General features: G+C 45.9%; 1 pseudogene; it reads left to right on the top strand.

Moving 5' to 3' along the window:
* Positions 1 to 9,676: 9,676 nt before the first annotated feature.
* Positions 9,677 to 18,334, top strand: part of LOC142586400 (uncharacterized) — a 9,445-nt pseudogene continuing 787 nt past the window's right edge.

Here is an 18,334-nt window from a genome sequence, read left to right as displayed (position 1 = left end):
ACCCCTGCTTTTTGTCTGCGCAGTACAGAACTTACAGCGGGACGTGTTTGCTTGAGGCGTTGTTGTGCGCCATGGTTTATAACTGATGAGAGGGTTGAGCGTTGTCATTGCTTCACATGGCACATCGCATCGCGGCAGACGTGTAGGCAGAACTATCAGGCTCTGAGTACTAAAACCATAATAAGATTATCAGGCATGCCGTAGTGACGGACTCCCCATTAATTTTTACACTATGGTGTTCTTCAACGAGCACATAAATCTAAGTGCACGACTGTTTTTGTATTTCGCTCCCTTCGAGATCCAGCTCCAGCGGTACAGGGATCGAAACCACGACGCCGAGCGATGCCATATACGCACAGTGCGTTTGCGCATGCGCACAGTGCGCACAGTGCGGCGGGAACAGAAGCGTTGATTTGACGTGCGACCGCTTCCTTAGTGTTGCATAGACCCTACGGTGATCTAATGTGGCTTTGCACCTGCAAGCCCTGCGTCAATAGTGCGCTTGACGAATTTGCATGGCGTTGTCTTTGAGAAAAAGCAGAAAAGTGCAGTACCGTACCTTCCATTTGGCCCGCAACTGTTGTCGCGCCTATAGTAGTAGCGTTCCCTTATCTTCGTTTCCTTAACGTAACCTTTTCTCTGTCACGACCTTCCCTCCTGTATGGGAACTGCGAGCGAAGAGCGGCAAGGCTGTTATTCACTCGTTTCGCGATTGCTGCTGGTTTTACCCCTTCTCTGCCTCATCTGCTTGCTCACTGTCTACCATTCTATTTACCTTTCCTAAGGACTTGCACGTTCGTAGAGTGTTAAGCGCTGCAGTTTCTGCAATGCTTTTGCGGGGGAGTCACAGGTAATTACAGCTATAACGAGGCTAATCTAACGACACCCAGAGAGCTCCAGGGAGCACTGTGAACATGTGACGCAACGACAGACGCGAATGGTCTATCCAGTTTACTACAGACCTACAAGGCTTTTTTTTTTCATTATGTTCATCATGTGCGTCATCCATTGGTTGAATGTCGAGGCACTTCCTTTATACTGCATTGTAATAATAAGTGAACTTGATTTCGAATTATATTCTTTTATAATGTTGTATTCTTGCTATCATTGTCGTGCGTAACAGAGTGCTCAGGCACCCTCTAATGCTTTCACTTTTCGCTTAATTTCGCCCACCATTGTTATGCAAATAAACATAGCTTGAACTAATTTTCTCAGGGATAAACGCTGAACAAAATGAGCAAGGGCCGTAGTACTCGATTTTCTGATGTCCCTGTTCGGAAGCTCTTTCTTTTTTTCAGGATGTGACCTTGTACCGTATAGAAACATCCCTCGGACGTCTCTGATGTGCTCGTTTTTATTCTCAAGCACCCAGTGCAAACTGTCATCGCCGTAACTCCACGATGTCCCAGTGCCAGGCAACCACGGCGTGTCGCGCAAGTATGACCACGCTGATTCATTTAGGATCGTATATATTATTTGACTTCAAAAGACCGTCCATGTAACCTGATTGTCTTCTTCAATGTCTTCATACACCAGACGAGTTCTCTCATTAATCCAATTTTCAACTCACTCGGCCCTATTCCTCTTTACGTTTTCGCCAAGTGTGTGTCTGTCGCTGTGGTTACGAAATACGCCCAACGGTATGCTACCACTCAAACCTTTCTGGCGACCTGAGCAACTGAAGTCGCAGACTTTCTTCAATACGGCACTGATGTTCAATATGGCTATCCTCAACTACTTTTCGCGGACTTCGCCTCACCGTGGCCGCACCGCAGTCCGTGGTGTACGCAGGAAAGCGGTGATCACCGGCGAGGGCAGCAAGGAGAGGAGGGGCAATCGGCGAGGGGGGCAACGAGAAGAGACTCCATGAAAGTAGCGCTGTGCGAGTGGGCGCGTGGGAGAGCGCGTGGACGCGCACATCGGCGACAGAACTTGCAGCCATGTAAAACTCTTGCTTGGGCTAGTTGGTTCATGCTTGAATGGCGCCGGTCCTGTCGTTTGTGTTCTTCTGTCCTGATCTTTGCACCCTGCTCTTTACACATTCTTGCAACCCTATTGGCCTTGAGCTCCACCACTGGAAAAGCTGGCGCCACCGTCGGCGTGACGTCCTAGGAGGGATCAAGTGGACATAGCGGCCGCGTCGGCTGCTTCGGGCGCGCCGAAGCGAGCTGAAAACGAGTTTAAATTCCCTCGTACGCTGCGGTCCTCATTTAGTGGCGAAATTTTCCCGCTTCGAGTGTTTCCTTTACAACGCTTCAAAGCACTACAATAGGTAGTGGCTGCCTTTGAAGGCGCGCAACATGGTAGGCTACTGCTCGGTTCCGCAGGGCCGGACGCATGTAACGGAGGCCGCTGTCAGCCTTATTCACACGTAGCCGCAGGACAAGAAGCTGCGTGAAGCTTGGCTCGCGAAACATAAAACCGGCAAACAGTCATCAGCTACAACTCGGGTATGTAGGAAGCACAGACGCGAGGAAGATTTCTGCTACGTCGCCCGGTCTGCGATGTTCTGAAAACGCGCACTGAGACGCTCGCCCGAGTCCGCTGCCCGACTAATGTCATGACGGTTTGGTGTATGAGCCTGTCGATGCTATAGATGCTCGCAAGTTCAGTGGAGTGGAAAGGCAGCGGTAAGAAGCACATTTAAAGAAAGCATGGCATATGGTCATGTTTGTGTTATGAATTAATGCACTGGATTACAAAAAAGGAGCAGCGGGAAATTGCGCGCTGAGAACACCTATAAAAATACAGTGCGACGCAACTCGAGAAATAATATTGAAAGGTCAAAGAATTTAGAAGAAAAAAAGATTGAATCGTCGCGACGGGACATCACAGTCCCCGTAGGCGTCGAAGTCTCTACAATGAAATTATTTTTGAACAGATCTGATAGCGCCCACGCAACAATGGTTGCTTGTATACTGTCAAATGCTCATATTCTGCGGCCTAAAGCTCATGGCACGGTGCGAAAACGCGCGCGCGGAGAAGGCGACACAGTGCGCGGACAAGCATGCAGACGCGCAGTCGGTCGCTGCGAATCTGCGCGATCGCTGCATTGAGGCTTCGTTCTATTACGCTCCATTTAGTTATACAAACACTATAAGAACATATTTCACATAGTTTGCTCTCAGCGTTTACCTACCTTTCACGCAAGAAGCCGGTTCGGGAGACTCCATCGCGGCGACCGCGCGCAGTGGCGTTCACTGTACGTATTCGGTAAGGAGATAGCGTCTGTAAACGATTGTGTGCTTTCAGTTTGCCCAAGATTATTATTTAGACAGTAAGAAACTTCTCTCGTTTCGAAAGTACTTATAGAAATGTCCGGGAGAGATCGCGCGTGGTGTTTTCAGTGAGCGCTGACAGCAAAACTTATGAGGAGCGAGCCGCATGATCCCTCATACTACGCCAGCGAGGCGCTTCCGATAGATGGCGACTCCGTAACTCCTCGCCGCCAATAGCTGTGATTGCATCCCATGCTCGCGGCCACGGCGGCATCCGTTCGCAGAACAGTTGAGACAACAGCGACACAGGCACTCAGAGATAGGCTTGCGTTTATCGCTGTTTAGCTCAGCAAAGTGCCCATAGGTTTTTTTGCTTGTTTTCTAGGTTTAAATACAAAATGCTCTTTCCTAACTTTAAAGCAGCAACATCTTCATCATCAGCGACTTGAACACTCATTTAAACAAATAGTGGTGTTTCAAGAAATGGCATAAGGATACTATATATTGAGGTCGTGTCGCTGCCGATACGAGCCGGCACCACATATCGATGAAAGGGCATCACACTGCCGATGCACGCGGTAGGTTACTGAATGATGAAAACAGAATATATGACTGTTTTTCAATTCTCGCAGCTTATTAACCACAATGCACCCGCCACCATGACACATTTTTTCTACAACCATATCCAGCTTTAGTGGACACGTACCAAATAGCGCCCCAAGCGGCCCCGGCACGAAGCTAGCGCGTTTTCAATGGAACGAGCGGGTTTTTCGCGAATAACAAAAGCTGCAGGTCGATTATCGAAAAAGGCAGGTGACAGACGTGTTCTGGAAAACGATCCACACGAGCCAAATGTAGTGATCACTCTATGGCACGTAAAAATTTTGTTCTCACAGCGGTTAAAGATTTAGCAATGGAAGCCTATGGAAACGACGAAAATTTGTACTCAATTTTCTAGGCGAGAACGGCGCCTGTGATTAAACTAGTGCGTCTATCGCAATACCCCGTGCAGCGTATGTAGTCCGGAGACTCAGCTTTCGATTGATGCCTATCTCGACTCTCCACACATGGCGTAACACTGTTCCCAAAAGCGTCTTTTGTCACTCTGTCGTGAAAATTCACGTGCTATCTATAAAAGGATAAGTGTACCACCTGGCGAATCCTCGGAAGCCATGGCCGAGTGGTAGAATCGCGCGCACCCGCTTCGCGGTGGCCGCGGTTCGATTCCCGCTTCGCAATTTTTTTTAAGCCGCATTGTAGCCTAGTTTTGTAGTCTTTCACTAGATGGCAGAAACATAAAACCCAACATTTGCTTTCGGTTCTGGTTTTCCAGCGGCGCAGTGTTTTTTTAAAAGCCGCATAGAACTTAGTTTTATAGTCTCCCACCAGATGGCAGAAACACAAAACTCATGATTTGCTTTCGGTTCTGGTTTTGCAGTGGTTCTCATGAAATAATATGTTTTCTATTTTTCCTTCCTAAAACATAGCAGTGTCGTGTTCATTTGTTAAGTCATCGCATTTATGAAGATTTTATTCATTGGACATCATAACTATAGTCGGATACAACTTTAGAAAAAAGGGGGCGTTTACTCCTCCGAGGCGGATTCACATGAACATCCACCAATGGGCGCGCACTCTGGACTGACGTCATGCGCCGTACGGCCGGTGACCCCGCCGTCGGAGAAGATGGCCGCCCGGGCTTCGAACTGGGCCAAGTCGCGTCAGCTGTGCGCGTCAACGCCTCGTCACAGTGAATTCCCAAACTGTTTGTGATTGTCTATCATCCGGAAATATTACTGCGAGCTTACGATGCGGCATTTGTGCCGCGTGCATTTATTCCAAGCCGTGATCCGGCGAAGAAACATTGCAGCAAGCATCGCTGACGCTGCACTACGCTTTGCCTGAAAACAGCATCCTACGGCGACCGCTGCAAACACAGATCCTGCCTGTTTGTTCCATGTCTGTTTTATTTCGCTCCCGTGTGAAGTTACGACGAGAAAAGTTTGCCAAAGTCTGGTGCCTACTGTCAGCGGTGGGTGTGTGCGTGTACTGTGTCGCTGCGTTTCTCGTCGGACGAGATGAAGTGATGGAGCAAAACCATTCTCAGGAGAAATGAGAAAAGCGTGCGCGCCTGAAACAAACCTACGAGCCTCTCAACAGGAAATATTTGCAAAAGAAGCCTCTAACGCAAAGATTTGTTGCCGTCAACTTAGCGTGAACGATCGTTTTCAGCAGTAAGATGGCCGAGCGTCTAACGGCGGTGCTCGAGCGTTGTGTGGCACCGTCGTTTGATTGCTTTCCGCCAGTGCTCACCGCGCGCGCAAGCTGTAGAATGCGTGCTGTGGCACAGTCACGCATAAGTTGTGTTGCCAGCGCTCGATATGGTATCTCACAACAGCTTCGCGCTGCTTTTCGATTCTTGTGATATGTTGCAATTAAAAAGACAGGGTTAAGAGAACGGTTAAAAAAAAAAAGATACGAGAAGGTAGGCACAGCAGCTTGTGAACCCGCTCCTATAATACCTCTACCCAGGTGTGTTTGTAAATGTTTGTATGTTTTTTTGCGTTTGCCATTTTCTTTTATTTCCCACATTTCTTTATATTTGAGCTTTTCTTAGTTTTCGCGTTTGTGTGCCTGATTCCATGCATGTTTGCGCATACTATTATTTCTGTGCTTTTATCTTATATTGACATTTGTTTTTGCTAGTTTTCTTTCATCAAAGTCTTTACATATTTTCATTAACGAATCTCATTGAAAGCACTAACTCCTGTACACTGCAGGGCTGGCCTCTTCCATCTCATTAAAACCTTTCTCAGTGGTCTACCTTGTCTTATCAATCTGCCTACTCGCTGTGTTTTCTGTCCTTGCTTCTGTGTTGTTGCTTCAATGTGATTAACCAACTTGCTCAAAACAAATTTTGATCGCCTATGAAAACAGAAAGGTTTAGAGATACATTTTCTTAAAAGCGTCATGTGGGTTGCACAGCAACTTTGCTTCTTACCTCTGTTCATGTTTATGCAACAGTACATGTGGCAGCTCGCCAGGAGTGCACATGAAAGGCTGCATATTGCGAAGCAACATCTTTCTATGCTGTTGCAGTTTTCAAGCATTCAGTCTTAGTAAAGAGATGGTTTCGCTGCCCATCACATATGATGGTAAAAGTTTTCAACAAGAATAACATTGTGCAGTGGGGAGTCATTTCCTGCCTGACGCTTTCATCGTTGCAAAGACATTTTTCAGTGAATGGAGCCAGCGAAGCAGTGCACTGAGAGCTTTTGCAACTTTCACCATTTATTACTTCACAAATGTCATTGTCTGAACCTGGCTGTCCATCACTATGCCGATGGCTTGTGAATTAAATAATTGCCTCAATAAAACACATTCAACTTCACTCAGCATTTTTTACTACAAACAATGCTAGCAGAGCTATTCAGGGTGAATAATTGTGCTTACATTGGTGTTACTTGCCCGGTCAGATAAACAAATACAACAATGGCTGTGGCATGACTGTGATTTGATGTGCAGACTGCGAACGGTGCCTTTCAAGCGTGCCCTCGACTACTGCTATTAATACCTACCCAAATTAGTTTTCTGGGCCTAACTAAGCTAATGATGTTTGATAATTGTTCTTATTCGCAAAATTTGCCTGGGCCAGGTAACCAAAATAAGCAATGCCACCACATGAATGTGTTTTTGCATGCAAGCTGCCAACAGTGGCTGTCATTTTCGCGTTGATTGCTGCTGTTTCACCAACAGTGGCGACAGCTTGACTGCGCTTTGACGTGCAGGCTGCTAATGGTGCCTTTCAAGCGTGCCCTCGACTACTGCTAGTAATAGCTACCCAAATTAGTTTTCTTGGCCTAACTAATCTAATGATGTTTGATAATTGTTCTTATTCGCAAAACTTGCCTGGGCCAGGTAACCAAAATAAGCAATGCCACCACATGAATGTGTTTTTGCATGCAAGCTGCCAACAGTGGCTGTCATTTTCGCGTTGATTGCTGCTGTTTCACCAACAGTGGCGACAGCTTGACTGCGCTTTGACGTGCAGGCTGCTAATGGTGCCTTTCAAGCGTGCCCTCGACTACTGCTAGTAATAGCTACCCAAATTAGTTTTCTTGGCCTAACTAATCTAATGATGTTTGATAATTGTTCTTATTCGCAAAACTTGCCTGGGCCAGGTAACCAAAATAAGCAATGCCACCACATGAATGTGTTTTTGCATGCAAGCTGCCAACAGTGGCTGTCATTTTCGCGTTGATTGCTGCTGTTTCACCAACAGTGGCGACAGCTTGACTGCGCTTTGACGTGCAGGCTGCTAATGGTGCCTTTCAAGCGTGCCCTCGACTACTGCTAGTAATAGCTACCCAAATTAGTTTTCTTGGCCTAACTAATCTAATGATGTTTGATAATTGTTCTTATTCGCAAAACTTGCCTGGGCCAGGTAACCAAAATAAGCAATGCCACCACATGAATGTGTTTTTGCATGCAAGCTGCCAACAGTGGCTGTCATTTTCGCGTTGATTGCTGCTGTTTCACCAACAGTGGCGACAGCTTGACTGCGCTTTGACGTGCAGGCTGCTAATGGTGCCTTTCAAGCGTGCCCTCGACTACTGCTAGTAATAGCTACCCAAATTAGTTTTCTTGGCCTAACTAATCTAATGATGTTTGATAATTGTTCTTATTCGCAAAACTTGCCTGGGCCAGGTAACCAAAATAAGCAATGCCACCACATGAATGTGTTTTTGCATGCAAGCTGCCAACAGTGGCTGTCATTTTCGCGTTGATTGCTGCTGTTTCACCAACAGTGGTGACAGCTTGACTGCGCTTTGACGTGCAGGCTGCTAATGGTGCCTTTCAAGCGTGCCCTCGACTACTGCTAGTAATAGCTACCCAAATTAGTTTTCTTGGCCTAACTAATCTAATGATGTTTGATAATTGTTCTTATTCGCAAAACTTGCCTGGGCCAGGTAACCAAAATAAGCAATGCCACCACATGAATGTGTTTTTGCATGCAAGCTGCCAACAGTGGCTGTCATTTTCGCGTTGATTGCTGCTGTTTCACCAACAGTGGCGACAGCTTGACTGCGCTTTGACGTGCAGGCTGCTAATGGTGCCTCTCAAGCGTGCCCTCGACTACTGCTAATAATAGCTACCCAAATTAGTTTTCTGTCATCCCGGTCGTCCCGGTCCATGTCATGTCATCCCGGTCGATAAGCAGCGAATTGTGGTTCCTCTTCTCATGCTTGAATCAGATGTCGACAAGCAGGCGACGCACAGTTCACCGCTTCAGTGATGGGAGATCCATTTTTGCATGTGCCGAGGTATGTGTGGCCGGCAGGAGGTCTGGACCCCACTTCACGCAGAGTCAGAGACGAGGGGAGCTTTCTTGGCGAAGAATTCTTTATACAATGTTTACATGTTGCGGTCGTTATCAGGAGAGAGACCAACAGAGCAGCTGCAAGCTGCTTAAATAACGCTCCTCAGTCCCCAGATTCCCCAGACAGGCCCTAAGGACGAAACAAGGTCGAGAGAGAGGGTCCGGGCTGCCTCCGTGGTCCTAACGACGCTCTCGGTGGCCGGTGCTTCCTCGAACCGCGCTGCGGCGTCGGGCCGATCTGGCGGTCGGTCAGAGTGGTGCGCCGGGGAAGTTTTATAGCCCGCATAGGACAAAGGGAACCAACTGCAAGGCACGGGGTCGAAACACAGCCCTCCTTTGGAAACCGTCCCAAACACAGCGGGAGTCGTTCGTGGTGCGGGCGCCGCCGGACAAAGGAAGGGGGGAGTTGCATTGCTGCCGGCACGGGGAGGGGCCGAATAGCACTCCGTGATCCGGTGGCCGCTTCAGTCGTGGACGCCGCGCAGCCGCGAGGAAACCCGAGCCGTGCACGTAGTCGTGTGCCCGAAGCAGGCACCATGCGGGGATGAATGCTGCCTCCACGGTAGACACACCATAGCACTGGCCTTCCGTCAGGCAAATCCCAGGGCACAAACATAACCCCATATACGCTTCGAGAACTCGTTAGTGATCTTCACGACCGTCGGTATCTCGTTGCGGCGAAAGAAATCGTGCATACGACCTCGGCGCTCACAACGTGTAATACTTCCCATTGGACCACGAATATCCTCTGGACGTACCGATTAGATCCCAACGTCCAAGTCCCAGTTAGGACGTCCACTGGATAACATGAGGACATTAATTTCGGGATGGCCTATTTAAGATATCCTTCGGACATCCACAGGATTAAAGTTTTGGGATCTAAACAAATCCCAAAGCTTTGATCCTATGGATGTCCGAAGGAGGTTCTCAACGGGATGTCCCATACTGGAAAATTGTGGGACCAACACACAATTGAAGATATGTGCTACGTGATCATATCGCAGAATGTTAAGTCTCTTCCACGGCTGCCCTCAGCGCACGCTCTTCCGAAAAGACATGTCAAACCGCAATATCACATATGAAGCTGCCACACTCAGATGCATGCAGCCGCGCGGGCTTCATCTTGAAAGCGATCTGCTTTGAGGGCACAGTCCAGGTGGGCCGACGGCTCATGCCTTTGCGTACGCTGTGTTCTCATTGCTCAGTTCGCGTTGGAAGCGATCGACAGACAGCACGAATGCCACTTAATTCTCTCGCTGCTGCTGCTGCAGCGATTGCTCACGCCTGCGTTTTGACAGCGTGGGTCCGCGGTTATCGAGTGCGAAGTGTTCATGTTTGCCTGTGCGCGCTGACATAGTGCTAGGTAATTTAGATAGTAAGCCAATGTTTGCAACGGCGCTTTCTACTCGCGGCTGATGCGTATGGCGCGGCCACGCGATCCGTCTTGAATACTATCTGCAATGCGGACAGTAGGCGTCAAGGCGCGCTGAAGGCCGATGGCGTCGCAAGTGCTATTAGCACATACACGCATGCGCGTCACCCGCGTTCACGAAGTGAAACGTCACTGTAGCTGTTTTTCTTTTTTTTGCTTGCGTCAGCACCGTGACATTCGCCCTGCTGCTGACCGCGATTCGCGGTTACAAAGAGCGAACTGAGAGGGCGAGCAGAGAGGAGGGCGGGGTGCTTAGGGACCTCACTTGACTATCCGCGCCTTGCCACCTACGTGCCCCTCTCCCCTCGATATGCGCCTCGCACTCCTTGCAGCCACGCGTTGAGCCACGTGACACGGCGGACCCGGCGCCTATAGTTGGTTCCTTATTCTGTGCCTATATGTGCAGCATTGTAGCTTCTGTAGTTTGTCATAAGTTTTGCTGCTGCGTACGTCGGCCTCGAACAGGTGTTCTGTGGTGCCGTTCGGTGGCGTGCGAAGAGCTCTCTTGCAAAGATGTGAATATTCCTTTGTCACCTTCATCCGATTAAGGTACGATTTTCGAAAATGGACATACCGCCATTGGGCGTGTTAAGAGTTTGCGCGCGCTTGTTATAGTTTCCATATTGTCTTTTGTTTGGTGACGCCCGCGCCATGCGTTTCGGCGCGAAGTGTATTTATTAGATGTCGCGTTCTGTAGAATTGTACGTCTCCGAAAAAGCGTGTCGAGAGGCGAAGAAATCTTTGGCGCTTCTTGAGTGCCCAAGCGAGCACCCGTTGCAGCATCAACGTCCGCATGAACAGCCGCCGAAGCACGTTGCCGAAGTTTCCCGCGATGTTCAGGATAGAACTGACGCCGTCATTTGCGATGCAGTGGACAGCGGCGAGTATCGGCGTGCCGATTTTCATGCACGCTCACTAGAAACGTATGCTGTCGACACTGCTTCCTATGCGGTTGTTCAAAGCAGCCCACTTTCTACGAATCCTGTCGACAAGGAGGAGACACACAGTGTTGACAAAGTGATCACGGAAGGCAACTTTCGAGAAAAATTGCGAATGTGGGCTGTTCAACACAATATCAAAAGAAGGGCAGTTACAGATTTACTGAAGTTGTTACGAAGCCATCCCTCTTTAGCAGAACTACCCGAAGATGGTCGTACTCTTCTCCGCACACCGCGCCAAGCGCAAGAGCAGTGCGGGTTAACACCGTTAGAGCCCGGGGAATATTGCCATTTTGGGCTTAAAGCTGGGCTGCTACGCATACTGTGTCATGTCGAACACCCGCCTACTGTGATCCCCTTGTCGTTCAACATAGACGGTCTTCCGTTATCGAAAAGTTCGAAAATGCAGTTGTGGCCTATTCAGTGTATTGCCCGTGCCTGTGGCGATGGAACACCGTTTCTTGTTGGTGCCTTTGCTGGGCTGTCAAAGCCAGCATCCTCGAGGGAGTTTCTGAGGCCATTCGTTGTAGCGTTACAAGAATTGATTTCGGAAGGTGTTGCTGTAGATGGCAGTGTTGCTCAAGTAAGTGTGAAGGCCATCATTTGTGATGCTCCTGCACGAGCCTTTGTAATGGCAACTAAAGGGCATGGTGGCTATAGTGGCTGCCCAAAATGTACTGTGGAGGGGACTTATATGAACGGAATGGTTGTGTTTCTTGAAATGGACTGCCCCCTACGTACAAACATTAGTTTCAGAGAACAACATGATAGTGAACATCACAAAGGGGATTCCATTCTCCTAGATTTGCCAATTGACTGTGTGGATGATGTACCCCTGGACTACATGCACCTTGTGTTGCTAGGTGTAGTTAAGAATCTTCTGACGTTGTGGACTTCAGGACCACTAGCTGTACGCTTTGGGCCACTCCAACGTCAAACTTTCAATGAAAAGAGCAGCCTTGTGCGAGCTTCTGTTCCCAGTGAGTTTCATCGCAAACCACGAGGTCTTGATGAATTAGACCGCTGGAAGGCTTTTGAATTCAGGCTTCTTCTTTTTTACACTGGCCCATTTATTCTTAAATTTTGTTTGACAGACTGCCTGTACCAGCACTTCCTCGTCCTTCATACCTCTCTCTCGGTACTTGCTAATCCGCAGCTCTGTCGCCAACATGCTGTGTTTGCTGGAGAACTCCTGCGTTGCTTTGTCAGAGACTTTCGTGATTTTTATGGAGATCAGCACGTTTCCTTCAATATGCACTGCCTAATACACCTTTTTGCCGATGTTCAAAGATATGGGCATTTAGATTCCTTTAGTGCATTTCCTTTTGAGAATCATATGCAGAGAATCAAGCGACAGCTGCGAAAACACGGCAAGCCACTGCAGCAATTGTACAACCGCTTGGTGTAGTCCCAGTCTGAAGCAAACATCGTCCATCCATTGGATGAGAAGCCGGCACTGCTCCGTCAACATACACACGGTTTGCTCCTGTCGGGGTGCTGTCCTCCTCAGTACAAGATGCTATCATTTAGGGAGTTCACTATTTCTTTAAGTGACAAGGACTGCTGCTTTCTGCAAAATGGACATGTTGTTTTGGCTAAAAACATTGCCTACTTGAAGGCCTCAAATGAAGCATGGATTATTGGTCCACAATTCCTAGTTAAAGAAGACTGGTACACCGTACCCTTCAGTTCATCCAGACTTTGCATCTGTGTTGTGTCTTCCCTATCTCATCCTAAAATATGGCATGTACGCAACTTGCAAAAAATGGTGATGTTCCCTTTCGGTAACAAGTATATAGTGTTGCCACAGCTGCATACTGCCTAGAAACCAGACATTGCACCTGTGTAGGAGATTTTAGCCTCATTGTTACTGCAAGTAGCTTCTGTTATACATGGTTAGTGAATTTTGAGTGCTACTGCTATTGTGTGAATGCAGCCATTAATAAGACATGATCGTAAAAAAACTCTAAGCATAGTTTTCTTTTCTAGATGGCATATGCAATCGTTGAGTTCTTGGCCCTGCAAGAAGTTGAAGTGGTACCATCAACTTGAATAAAAGGGAATCGGTGTGCTTGGCCACCAGAGCACATTAAAGGAGACAAGATTGTCACAATGGTAAAAAAAGCAGCAATGCCGGATGCTTCTTGGAAATGCTTTGAGGTGTCTGTAAAGGGGCTGCCTGGTATGTACCAGTCGGTAGCTGTGGAGCTTTGTGTAAAAATACAAGTGCTCACAGGGGGTGTTCTTACATCTCAGGAACCTATGAGTTGGCAAGGAGAAAGCTCAACCGAAGTGAACGGGACTCAGATTTGAACACAGACTCGGATGTTCCACGGAAGAGATCAAGGAAACCACCTCAGCCATGGTCAGACTCTGATGACTCCGAGGCATCACAAACACCGGCTAAAACGCAACAAAAAGGAGCAGTGCTTGTTCCTAGGAATTTCCCACTGGGTAAACTTTCTCGTCATTCTGTAGGTGGCACAGGGCAGCTCCCCTGTTTGTAATAAATTGTAAGTAGTATAATATTTTGTATATTGATCTCCCAGGACTGGCCTTTGCTGAATGTGGAGAACAATCTGAAGGCTGCAGTGAAAGTAAGAAGCTTCATTTTTTTTTCTATTTACTAACAACATGCCCGCAACATTTGTTTAAAATATCGCTCCCAGCGCTGTTGGCCAGTACAAGCTGTATCTGCCTGTGTTCAATGCACGTTTTATCTTATTCGTGTACTGCGTCTTTTTTTTTGAACACTCTAAGTATGCCAAAATGTCCCAACGAACTTGCCCATTTTGCTGCCTTAAATTCCTCACTTATTTTGTGTGTGTGTGTATGTGTGGTAAAACACTTTGATCTGGTTCATGGGTATTGCAGCTACCCAACTGGCGGAAAGCAATCTGCGCTACAAATAAGTACATGCAGGCACGCACAAATAAGACCACGCTGAGAAAAGGAGAGGATCAATTATTATGGGGAGGCATGGTCTGAGCTGGCAGAGTACCCCATCTGTTCTTTCTTCTCTCTCGCTTTACGAAAGAATCTTGGCTGTGCCACCGGCCTTTAAGGTGTCTCTCTTTTGTGCTAAGAGCTTTTGGTCATGTAGTGTAAGAGAATTAAGTAATTAAATCCAATGAAGAAAATTTGCAAAAAGTTACGGCCTTTGTTTACTTTCCTTGGCTACTGTTGGGATCAAATGAAAGCAAACATCGGAGTGCGTGGTGGAAGCATAACTTAAGGTATAGTCCGCGCCGTTCAGTCATTGCCATTGACAGACATGCACATCGTTCGACCGTACTGCGTGATGATGCTACCCGTATGCTACAATACTTTCATGTTTCTTTCATTTGAAAGTGAAAAGAGGTGACTTTGCAGTAATGATGAGGTGCACACTATAGCAGGTGCATTGCTCTTCACGTTTCATTTGATGCCCATAACCCGTAATGTTTTGCCGCACCATGCAATAATACCCACCCCATACTGGGGCGTTATAGCTTTTGTTTTCTTCTATATTTCTTTTCTCGCTTTCAAATAATAGAGAACCAGAATAGAAAAAAATTGCAATATTGTGCAATAGCATCATTGTGCAGTATAGTAAAACGGGGGGTGTGCCTGTTAAAGGTGATGACTGGACAATGCACACTATACCTTCAGTTGTGATTCTGCCGCGCGCTCCGCTGTTCGCGTTTCATTTGACCTCAGTAGTACAGCAAACCACCATTTGCTGCACCTTGAGAGTCCAGTGTAGATGTTGCTTAATAACAGTACTTGATTGAAGTGGCAAGTAGCAAAAATATAAGGTATAAGCAGACTTTCAGAAGAATTGAGGTTCAGCCGTGCTTGTAGACACTTGCTATATTTTGAGTGCAGTGACAGAACGTGGACAGGCACATACACACACAAGCACTGACATCAACTAAGGCTTGGTGACTGATAAGCATATAGGCATGAATATGTGCACCTCTTTCTAATAAAGCCTTGTGGAAGTTAGTCTGTGTGTCTACTTGGGTTTGACCCTGTTCTGTTACCACACTTGCCTTATTACATGACATGATTGCAGATTTTAGTACAGCTGTAAGCAGGTCTTGTTGCTTATGCAGGTGATTTTCAGGAATTGGCATCACTTTGTGAGAAGGACACCTCTTGTGTGGGTAAGTATCTTTTGTCTTCGAGCTTGTTGTCAATGCATAATGTAATGCCAGTGAATGGTTGCAGCTGCACATGTACCATCCCACAGAACACACAAGAAGTTCATTTTTTGTCTTGGCTAGAAGCATTAAATAATACTTAATTGGAGAGGAACACTTCATTATATTTCTATGTTGTAGCTGTGAACTACAAGACCAGAAAGATAGGGAACTGTGCAGTAACTAACCTTGGAGAACTAAGAGATAAATTTTTCTTTAATAATAGACTGTCATGAGCTATTCTAGGTTCTTTGTGATACTTGTTTCCCCTTATTTATCACTTAGAAATGTTCGTTCTGGTTGTCACTATGTATGCAAGCATATTCACTTTAAATGAGTGTATAAGTTATCATTATCAAAATTGTTTAAAGATCACAGCATGTCAGGTGAGTTCACAAGAGGGAAATAAGTCACATCAAGAATTGGAACAGCCAGATGATTCTTACATATTGCATGGGACTAGATTGAAATGTTGTCCTAGAAGAATTTATAAGTTGTAGTGCTGAAGGCATTATCATACATTTATTCTGCTCTTGATCTATATGCAATCTAAAGCTACTCAGTTTGTCTAAACATATTATTCATTTTTTATCACTGACAACACTTACTGCACCATCATTCAACTCTAGCCTGTCACCTTGACAGATAATATATGTAAATTTTGTTTAGTATTGTATTTTTTGTAAACCAGAATAGTGTTTACAGAACGAACTGATGCAGACACAAAGAGATGACAACACTTTGTAGACCACCTTGTTAAAATCCCCCAGAGAGGGTATTGCAGTAATAATAAAGTGATTCTTAAGTGCCTCTGGAGAAAGCATGCTGAAAAGATGTTGAACTCATATGTTTACTTACTATTGGTCATTCACTAGTATTACAATTCATCACTATATTACAAGTTAAATGTAGAATACATTATGGTAACAAAAAATTGCTTGTGACCCTACATGAAAGTTACGCGATAATTTGCATTTTCTTCTGGGGACATTTTATTCATAGAAATAAGGACTTTGTATGCTGTGTGTGCATAATTCTCAGAGCAATGTAGTTGAAATTTCTTATTCTAGGTCAAGAACGCTCGCGACCATTTGACTCATCACCCGTGAGAGATCAAGGTAACTCATTGATAAACACTTTTGTATATAAAGGAAAATATGGGGGATGATCGTGTAAACCAGTCAAGAGTGAGTAAAATGTTTGTTCTAAAGGAATCTTCCAAAAAGAGGAGTCATTCCAAACTAACAATTATCTAACAAAATTACTTTAAACGGCCGCAAGACATGTCTGTTGACAGGTGGTAAAAACGGTAAAATATGTTACACTTTCGTTCTAGAAAGTAAACACCGATTTGGATACAGTAGGACCAAAAGTCTCTTGTAGACTAAATGGTGCATTGGGAGCTTATGTGAACGGAGCACATAAGACTAGCAGTGATTCCTGTAAAGGTATGTTTGGTGGTAAAGAGGGTTGTTTGAGCCTTTGGTTTTGCTGTTTACTGTATTCAAGTTTCCTTTTGTGACATGCATAACATTCATTTTGGATTGGTGCTGCTGTTAGTAAATACCTCATTATTATTCAGTTAAGGTACTTAACGAGGTGTCGCTATATTAACAATATAGTGAAATTATTTTCAATTGTGCACGCAAACAAGATTTCCTAAGGCTGATGCATGCCGTACCACTTGTGTGAAAGAACTTGTTTATTGTATCTTTGTCCTTACATCCTAGTCGAGGGACGCTGAACAGCAGTAAGCTGCAATATTTCATATTTTCATTTCATTTCATTTATTGAAGCCTTAAAGGCCCGGAGGCATTACATAAGGCGGGGCAAACAAAGTATCAGGTACTCTTCATCACGCTAAAGAGGGAAAAGAGGAAGAAAAGATAGACGAAGAATAGAAAAGGAAACAACACTCAGGAGGGAACCGAGCAAGCAGTAGATCATCAAAATCACTGTAAAGAAACCATAATGTACAACAAAATACATAGTACATAAATACTATTAAAAACATATTATGCGTGAGAACGAATCACTATCAATTAATTACTTAGAAGGGGTCAATAAGCAAATGCATTTGAGACGAACCATTCTAGGTGTAGTGGATTGTTAGTTTCTCACGGAAAGTCGTGTGGTCGGCGGAAGAAACAATACTGTCGGGCAGAGTGTTCCACAGCGCTATTGCATTTGGAAAAAAAGAATCCCTCATCGAAGACGTACGGCACTGAATGTGCGCGATTGGACAGCTGTGGTTGAGGCGGGCAGAGATTCTAGGCGGGGGTTGTAGTCGAGGGTGTCTGGCTATTGGGTGATAGTAGTAAGAGTGAAGCATGCATAGACGCGATATGATACGACGTGATTGGAGACTGGGAAGATCGAGTGTGCGTTTTAGTTCAGTTATGCTGATTTTACTTGAGTAGTTTGACATGATAAAGCGTGCAGCACGATTCTGAATGGTTTCTAATTCGTAGGTGACATTGGTAGGTGACGTAGGTAACATTGTTTCTGCTTGGAATGCCAGCGCTACAGAACCTAAATTAGCAGAAAGCTGGGTGAGTTGGTGACTGAACATATTCCTAGGGATGCACAGTGCAACCCGGACGAAGGACAAAAGGAAGTATGCTCGGACGAAAGGAAGCGCACTTGTATCGTCCACTTCCTTTTGTCCTTCGTCTGGGCTGTGCTGACCACCCCTAGGAATATCTACAGAACCTGACACCTTGCGGACAAGTTAGCTTGATGCGGAACACCATTTTTAATATAAGGCGTATTGGTGCAGCATTTGGCAATTGCCTTTGTGCCATGCGTTTATTTGATACCCTTCTTGTGTAGCGGATAGTGCAATACTATCTAGCATGTTTTGTTGCATTATGCTTTCGTCTTTCTGTTTGTAGACTTCAAGCAACACGTTCTTAGGCTTCTCAACATCATCCGATTTACACAGCAGCAACATGGAGAGATGCTTAACAAATTATGTGAAGTATTGCCTGCCCATGGAGTGATTACAACGTCGCCACTTATTAACAAGCCATTTGATTCCTTGGATAGGCTGTTAGCCTTCAGTGAGCAGCTTGACAAAGAAAAAGTTGCAGTACTGGTAAGTATCACCATGCATCTTTTAAATTGACATGTGGGCTCCCATAGTCAAAACTGATGGTAGTTCCCGGGAAAATGACCAATTG

This window comes from Dermacentor variabilis, chromosome 6, assembly GCF_050947875.1.
Source record: "Dermacentor variabilis isolate Ectoservices chromosome 6, ASM5094787v1, whole genome shotgun sequence".
NCBI lineage: Eukaryota > Metazoa > Arthropoda > Arachnida > Ixodida > Ixodidae > Dermacentor > Dermacentor variabilis.
The sequence above is the reverse complement of the archived record's forward strand: the minus strand, read 5'-3'. Positions and strand labels throughout refer to the sequence as shown.